Raw genomic sequence first — 7868 nt, 5'->3', positions numbered from 1 at the left:
GGGTTTGATTACCCCTGATTATGATTAGGAATTGAAATTAATATTCATGCTGTATTTGTTTCTCCAACTTTTCACATTTAATGCATTTTAAATCAGCTACACTGGCATCATCTGCATGAAATAGTTGCACAAATGGCCAGGATTCTCTAGTCATCTTAGTCATGCAAAGCATAGTCTCTTTAGAGGGACAATGTTTTTTCTTCCATTGGCAGAGTAGAGTTGTCCATCTCTTCTGGGATGTGAATGTGACTAGCAATTCAAAGTGGTAGTTAATTTTAAACTGTCTCATTCAGAAAACCTGAGATGTTGAGACATCCTCAGATTTTTTGCATTGCATCAGATGGCTTACAAGCAGCACATTCCTAATGACATATATTTAAAAAGAAACTGCCTGAGACAACTTGTCAGAAGTTTTAGTGCAAGTTGAAGATAAGGCATAAATGAATATAAAACACTCTCTAAAATCACGGAATAATTCTGATTGGAAAGAAAATATCAGGATCATCTGGTGCAACCTTCTGCTCAAGCAGAGCTAGAGTGAGTTTCCCAGGTCTATGTCCAGGCAGCTATTGAGTATCTCCAAAGACAGAAACTCCACAACTTTTCTGCTCTCTTTTAGTGTTTGACCACTTGCCCACTTCCACAATATGAAAAGTGCCTCCTTGTGCTCAGTTTTCTTTTCTTTTTTTTTTTTTTTTAAATTTTTTTCATTTGGTACCCATTGCTTTTTGTGCTGTCACTGGGCACAAGTGAGGACATCTTGGCTCCCTCATCTTCATTCTCTGCCATCAGGTATTTAAATATGTTGATGGGATACTCCTGAGTCTTCTCTTCTCCAGGCTGAAACTGTTCCAGCTGTATCACTCCCATATAAAAGATGCTCCAGTCCCAGGAACACCTTTGTAAAAAACAGAAATACCTTAATAGGACAAGAGGAAATGTCCTCAAGTTACTCCAGAAGTAGTTTGAATTAGACATTAGGATCCAGTCCTTCATAGAAAGGGTTGTAAATAATTTGAACAGACTGCCCAAGGAAGTGGTGTAGTCACCATTCCTGGAAGCACTCAGAAAACTTGAGGACATGGTTTATTGGTGTACATGGTGGTATCACTAGGTTGGTGCTGAGACTTGATGATCCTAAACATTTTTTCTAACCTTACCAATTCTGTGATTCCATGTCCCTTTGTTGGACTCAAAGCAGCATGTCCATGTCTTTCTTCTGCTGGGGAGCTCAGAACTGGACCCAGCACTTCAGGTATTTTCCCCAGTACTGAGTAGAGGGAAAGGATCACATCCCTCTGTGGTCTGATGATCCTTTTCCTCATAAGATACTACTGGCAGCCTTTGCCATGAAGTCCTGGCTCACAGTCCCCATTATTTTATATTAATATTACTATGGTTTGCCATTCAATTCACTGCTTTCATAGAGTAATAAGTGGCCTGACTTAATTAAAAAGGATATAGAGATATTTAAAATATTTTTTAAGGTATGGCTAAGTGAAGTTTAATTAAAAGAAAGCAATCTATCACTTACCTAACCTAAATTTTTTTATTATAGAATTTGGACAAAACCCATTCTGCAGATTATAAAGCATGCAGTGGGTTAAGGCCTCTGAAAATATGCAATATAATAGAATTACAATTACAATCCAGTGGTCCTCAAAATGTAGGTCTTCTCAGTAACAACAAGGCTTCCCCTATTTCTCAGTCAGGGCCCTGATTCAGAAGAACTTGTGATAGTCCCCCTTTTCTTCATTTTGAGTCAAATTAATATACTATACTAAAGAAAAATGTCAAATTCATATGAAGGTGCTTAACCTTGGAGGACACTGGAGCAACAGTGTCATTAACAAGGAAAAACAACTCCAGAGTTACAGTGTTGGCATCTCTGACATTTCTCATTGATAGTTTGAGAAATTTCTTCACTAATGTGAAAACATAAAACCAGAGAGATTACAACATTCATACCCTGATCATGCACTCAATCTCTTCACAGAGACATTTAAAATAAAAAAGTTCTCAAGTGTGAAAGTTATATAAATTAGGTGTAGGTAAGAATCCCAAGTAAAATGTGAAGCTAAGTAATAAACCCAAGTCATTACAACTTTTCCACATAGATATACTTTTTGCCTTGAAGGTCTGTCTGGTATTAATTTACAACTGGAAAAAAATGCTTGAATAGCATAGTCACAAACCCAGAACAAATATTTCCAGTCAATCATATTTTCCCCTGCTTCTTATTTTTTATAGTAAGGGTCTTAGAAACAACATGGATTCCTGTCTCTTCATGAACCATCATCAAAATAAGACAATTGTTTTTCTCTTTTCTTTGCTCACCTCCCTGTCCTTGCCTGCATTTAGCTGAATGAAAGAAACTAGGGTTTTAATTTATACACAGGATATATTTTCTCAAGAGAAAGAAAAAGAGGTGGAAATTAAAAATAAGAGAGAAAGAAATTACAAATATGGACCATTTGGGGCACAGTCTACACTTTAGTGAAGGAGAAAGTGCATTGTCTGCACCTTATCTGAAATACTCTCTAGGACACCCTGAGATAACAGATCCTACAGGTGCTCCAGCCATGGAGTAGACCTATCAGTCATGTCTACTAACCCATTTTAGAAAAATTCTCTACCAGATGGGATGCATTAGCATAAGTTCATTACTTTCAGATGTGTTATTGAAGTTCACTGGTCAGTCTCCTCTTAACTCAGCAATGAGATTTCTCAAAGAGGGACTATGAAAGCATACACAATATTGCCCAAAGTAGCTTTGCTCTGCAGTCAAGGGCTGTCTCCACAGTCACAAGACATAAACCTGGAGACACTAAAATATTTTGTACTGTCATATCTGACTTCAGCATCAACAGATTAATTTTTCCCTGAATACTCTCTGGTTCCCTGGTTAGCAAGGTAATTGAGAACATTCAGCAGACAGTATTTATTGTTATGATATCTCCCACTAAATATTCTAGTATGACAGTAGACCTTTTCAGAAAACAAATCAATGCAACAACTAAATTTCATGACATTGAAAATAAAAAAATCCTTTTTTTACCTGCTTTCTTTGACTTGCTAATCATAATCATATAATATTATGTATAAAGGTGATTAAGCATAGGACTACTGTCAGACTCCAGATTCAGTGTACAGCTTTATTCAGTACATATTTCATCCTGTTTTCTTTCTTCTTATGTTCCTTCCATTCCTTGTTCTGATTCTTGCAGGTGTGTCCTGTCCAGTGAAATCCTAGAATCTTCTCATTTGGATTAGCTCATATGTAGAATCTTCAGGGTAGTAAAACCCAGGGTCTTGACTTCCCTCCTCTCTGCCTCTGTGGTGACAGAAAGATAGATAAATAAACTCATAAGACACCTTTCCATGACTCAGTTAATGGGATTAGATTAATTGCTTAGTTTTCATCATCACTCAGAGATCATGACAAAGGGTGATTGTCCCTGGCTCCTTTCCTTCTGCTAGAGGAAAGACAGGCTCCAGCATTTATTTCTTCCAGACTGGACTGGGATAGCACAGGGGACCAGCAACATATCACTTGCAATGGATAACTATCATTTTCATCATTCAGACACATGAATAACCTATGTGCACAGATTTAAAGATTAGATGAAATGAAAACGTTGCTGCTGTAGGCTTCAGTATCTTTCTTGCTGAACTGGATGATGGTGATGCTACTCTTACTGATGAGTCCACCGAGCAGACTATAATCCAGAAAGTCTAGAGGACTAGGGTGTGAAGCTTGGCCTAATATAGGATGAAGTTCAAATAGATGAGGCAAAGAATAATTTTAAATTTGCTGCAAGGAAACACACCAAGAGTGAGGAGAGTCCTTTTTTAGGTAAACCAGTTCACAGCAAATGGTCCCACAAGAAGTGTCTGTTATGGTGTGACTGGGATCCCTAGGCCATCTCCAAATAACTGATGCAACTCTAAGGAGAAAGTAGAGCTGAACAGATATATTGGTTTGGAGTTCAAGTGGAAGAGTTGTGGTAATGTGTCATAGAGTCCAGATGCTTATTAACTCCTGTCTCCACATCTCTCTCACCCAATATTAGCTTAGGCGTTTTATTACACAGAGGTGTATGTTTATCCTTCAGGGAATTTCTGCTCTGCTGGGGATACACATATGAGTAATTCCTTTCTATTCAGTACAAATGGGCTGGCAAGAAGCTGCAGAAAACTGCAAGAGTTTAATTAGTTGGTTTCATGATATTATTTTCAAAATATTTTCCCCAAGGCACATAGTTCTGTATTGCCGGCTGAAGCCTTATCCTTGGCTTCTGAGTATTCTGCTAAAGTGCCATGGATTCAGTTTGATGCCATCTTGCAAGACAAGCACTAATGAGACTTTGATGAACACTTGGACACACACTTAGATGAAAGCCCCACTAAAGAAAAACAGAGTTTTAGTTTGCTGCTAAAGAAAAACAGAGTTTTTATTTTCATTTGGCTGGCTTTGGATAAAACCTTTAGCATTGTCAAAAGCTGTGAGATATTTCACTTTAAAAATATGAAAATATGTCAGACACAGTCAATAAACATACTGATAATGTAATAAATAAAAATTGTTTGCTATAAACCATACTGGGATTCAAACAGCTAAACTTTATGAAAACAGTATAATGGTGAATAAATCTTCACTGACAAGTGTAATTTGAGGCAACAAAAATGATTGTAGCTTTTCTTTCATCTCAAAGCAATGGCTACCACCAGAGTTCTTCATTATCACTACTATATTTTATATAATAAATTACCTTTAAAATGGTTATTATATACATATATATATATTACTAAAAATTCTGATAGTCAACAGATTATGCAAGAGTAAGATATCACTCACTGGGAACATCCATAGTAGAAGCTTCTATCCTGAAGTTTGTGCTTTATCTTTATTGGCTGAATATTTAATTTGCTTTCTATCATGAGAAGAATAAATTCTATTTAAAAAAAAAAAAGGAAAGGAAAGGAAACATAGCCTCAAGAGCACTTGTGATAAAGAAAGAACTAGCCAAAAAATTGCCATATATTTCTACCTGCTGTTACATTGAGCTTATATTATTTGTGAACTGTGACTTGGACAGTGTGTATTCACAATGCTAAAGGGTGGCAGAAATTCTCACATCTCCTTGTGGCCATCTAGATATGAACAGGGTGTTAAAGGGGAAGATTTATAGATCTTTGAAATACCTCTCCTACACCCCAAAATCCACAAACCAGAAGGCTGAAAGGATGCTGGTGGAGAGTGGATAAGAGGGCTGGGGTGGTGTTGGTCTTTGTCCTCCACAAATGTGCTGTCCAAGACAGCTGGACTAGTTCAAGAGATTTCTAATTTACTTTTGGGACAGACTAATCAAACAGCTACATGCTTTCCACCTACAATGAGAGATATCTGCTGCAAAGGTTTCTGGCTGGTTCATGTTGTACTCTATCTCAGGAACAGGACTAAGTCTGTACAAACACCTACATAAATATTAGAGCTACTATCAACCAATTTGTATCACAGTAATGGCGTTGATTTTCACTGGAAATATACTGGCTATACGTCAGCTGGGTTGCAAATTAATTTCTTTGCTGAAGCGTAAGTATTTAGGGACAGGCTTCAGGAGAAGAAATGTGCAGAAGTAACATATAAGAAGAATTTTATAAAGGCTTTATCAGCTTCTGAAAGACATCACTGTAGGGAACAATTTTATGAAGGACAATTCTGTCTGCAAGGCCTACTGTTCTTGTCAACATCAGATACTAAATTCTTTTTCTTTCTTTTTTAAATTTAGAAATTGGCAACTCCTCCTCCAATTACATGCTTAGAAATGGTGTAATTCCAATGGAGCACAAACAACATATTTAGCCCCTGAAAAAGTAGAGAACTTTGGGAAAAAAATTACACATCTTAGGCTATCCCAGAGGAGTCTGTTTGACTATAGCCATTAACTGCTGCATTTATTTTCTCAAAGTAGGTGCAGGGACCTTACAGGGACATCTAGGAACTGCTTTTGCTGTACAATAGGACAATCAACAAGAAACTATCCCTCTATTAAAACACACTTTTTTGTTCTTGCTGCTTGCATTGAAATAGAATTCAGTTTTATCATGACAAATGGGAAAGATCCTACTGATCTTGGTGCCCTTTGAATCTGATCTATTAGGGCTAGGTCAATTCCAATTGACAATTTTTTCTCTGTTATTCTTGTGAAGTTTTGCTCCAGCAAACCTTGTGTCTCCTTGGACACTTCATTCCTTGCCTCCAAGTATTCTGTTCACCTTCTCCAACAGTGTCTTTTCAACATGAACTGTTTTCAGGTTCATTTTTCTCTTGAGCACTGCAGATGGAACAGGGTACCACAGTTAGATGACGTATAGAGTCCCTGTTGATTTCAGATTGCTTACAGATTTCTGCTAGTTCCTGTGGTTTGCTTCATGAATCATGCCAGCCTAATCTTTGATGCTATGAAAGAGCTCTGTGCCCTGGGGATGGCTTAGGAATAAAACCAAAAGCAAGATCTAGTGAATGGGCTCAGTATGGCAGAAGAGTATGATTTGCAAATAAAAAATATATATAATCCAAAATTAATTCACTTTAAGAAAGGATTTCTATTAGCTATACTGAATCATATTCCTATGTAATTGAAAGAGTCTCTTAATATAACTTCCCTCAGACCTGCTGGAACCTGTTTACAAAGTGAACTTCGGCTAAAATGCAGCTGGGACTGACAAGGAAACAGGCAGATCAAGCATAGTGTTCTTGGGCTTTCTTCCCACAGCAGTGTATTGTGGGGTGATGTCATTCTGATTTGCTACGGTGGATTTTTCTGAAGAAAAGACAAAATAGAAAAGGGTAGGGAGGCAAGAGGAAAGGATGACTGAACATGAGTGGCTATCTTAGGCCAGCCTTAGACCAGTCTAGACTAGAGGTTGGTAGGAAAGGAATTAAAAATAACAAGCATATGATTTTACTTTTCTTTGTATAGCCCTTTCAGCTTCAGATATTTGTTGACCAAGATGCTTCTTGCTTGTTGCATTGAAATAGAATTCAGTTTTATCATGACAAATGGGAAAGATCCTACTGATCTTGGTGCCCTTTGAATCTGATCTATTAGGGCTGGGTCAATTATTGTTAATTAGTGTTCTTATTATTGTATCTTTACATTCAATATAAAAAAAAAAAAGGAAGGCAGCAATGAGAGTGAAATAATAGCAAAGGTATTGCACAAATAATGACTTGAAAATTCACATGGTGCTCAGGAAACAAGGCTATGATGACCTTATTTTCTATTCTTATCTGACTTAATCAGAACACTTTTAGGGCAAAAAAATTAAAGTCAGGGCAGTATCCTGGAAAATCCTTGCAGACTGCTCTAGTTGAAGAGGTATGATATTTTGAATATGCAATAACCTCTTCTTAGGTTATAAATGCTGTCTCTCTGTACTTTTCATGCTCACCCTCCACCTCTCTTTTCTGATTTTGGCTGGAGTAGAGTTAATTTTCTTCACAGTGGTAAGTGTGGCAGGGGGAAGGTGGGGTTTGTGCTGAACTCAAGTTTGATAATATAGAGATGTTTTTGTTAATCTTGAGCAAAGATTGCACAGAATACCAGGTTTTTCTGCTTCTCATGCCACCCCACCAGTGAGGAGGCTGGGGATGTGCAAGAAATTTTGAGGGAACATAGCTATATCTAAATGTGATACTCTTTTGTAAAGGAGACGAAGGCAAACAGCACAGGCGAGGTCTTCAAAATTACAACTTCCCCTAAATTTGCACCTTAAGCCCAGGGACAATGCAGGGGAACCTCAACCATGGGACACTTTTCACATTGCTTCTGCAGCAGCTGTCTTCTCTTGAAGGTGCTCTG

General features: G+C 37.5%; 1 long non-coding RNA gene across 1 annotated transcript in view; it reads right to left on the bottom strand.

Annotated features, from left to right (window-relative positions):
• Positions 1–696: 696 nt before the first annotated feature.
• Positions 697–7868, bottom strand: part of LOC110482340 (uncharacterized) — a 39769-nt gene continuing 32597 nt past the window's right edge. The window contains exons 2-3 of the long non-coding RNA XR_002467401.2: positions 3059–3334; positions 697–898 (exon numbers count right to left, since the gene is read on the bottom strand). This is a non-coding gene — a long non-coding RNA (uncharacterized LOC110482340). The remainder of the gene's footprint in view (positions 899–3058; positions 3335–7868) is intronic.

Source organism: Lonchura striata, chromosome 1 (genome assembly GCF_046129695.1).
Source record: "Lonchura striata isolate bLonStr1 chromosome 1, bLonStr1.mat, whole genome shotgun sequence".
NCBI classification, from domain to species: Eukaryota; Metazoa; Chordata; class Aves; order Passeriformes; family Estrildidae; genus Lonchura; species Lonchura striata.
This window is presented reverse-complemented; position numbering and strand designations above follow the sequence as displayed.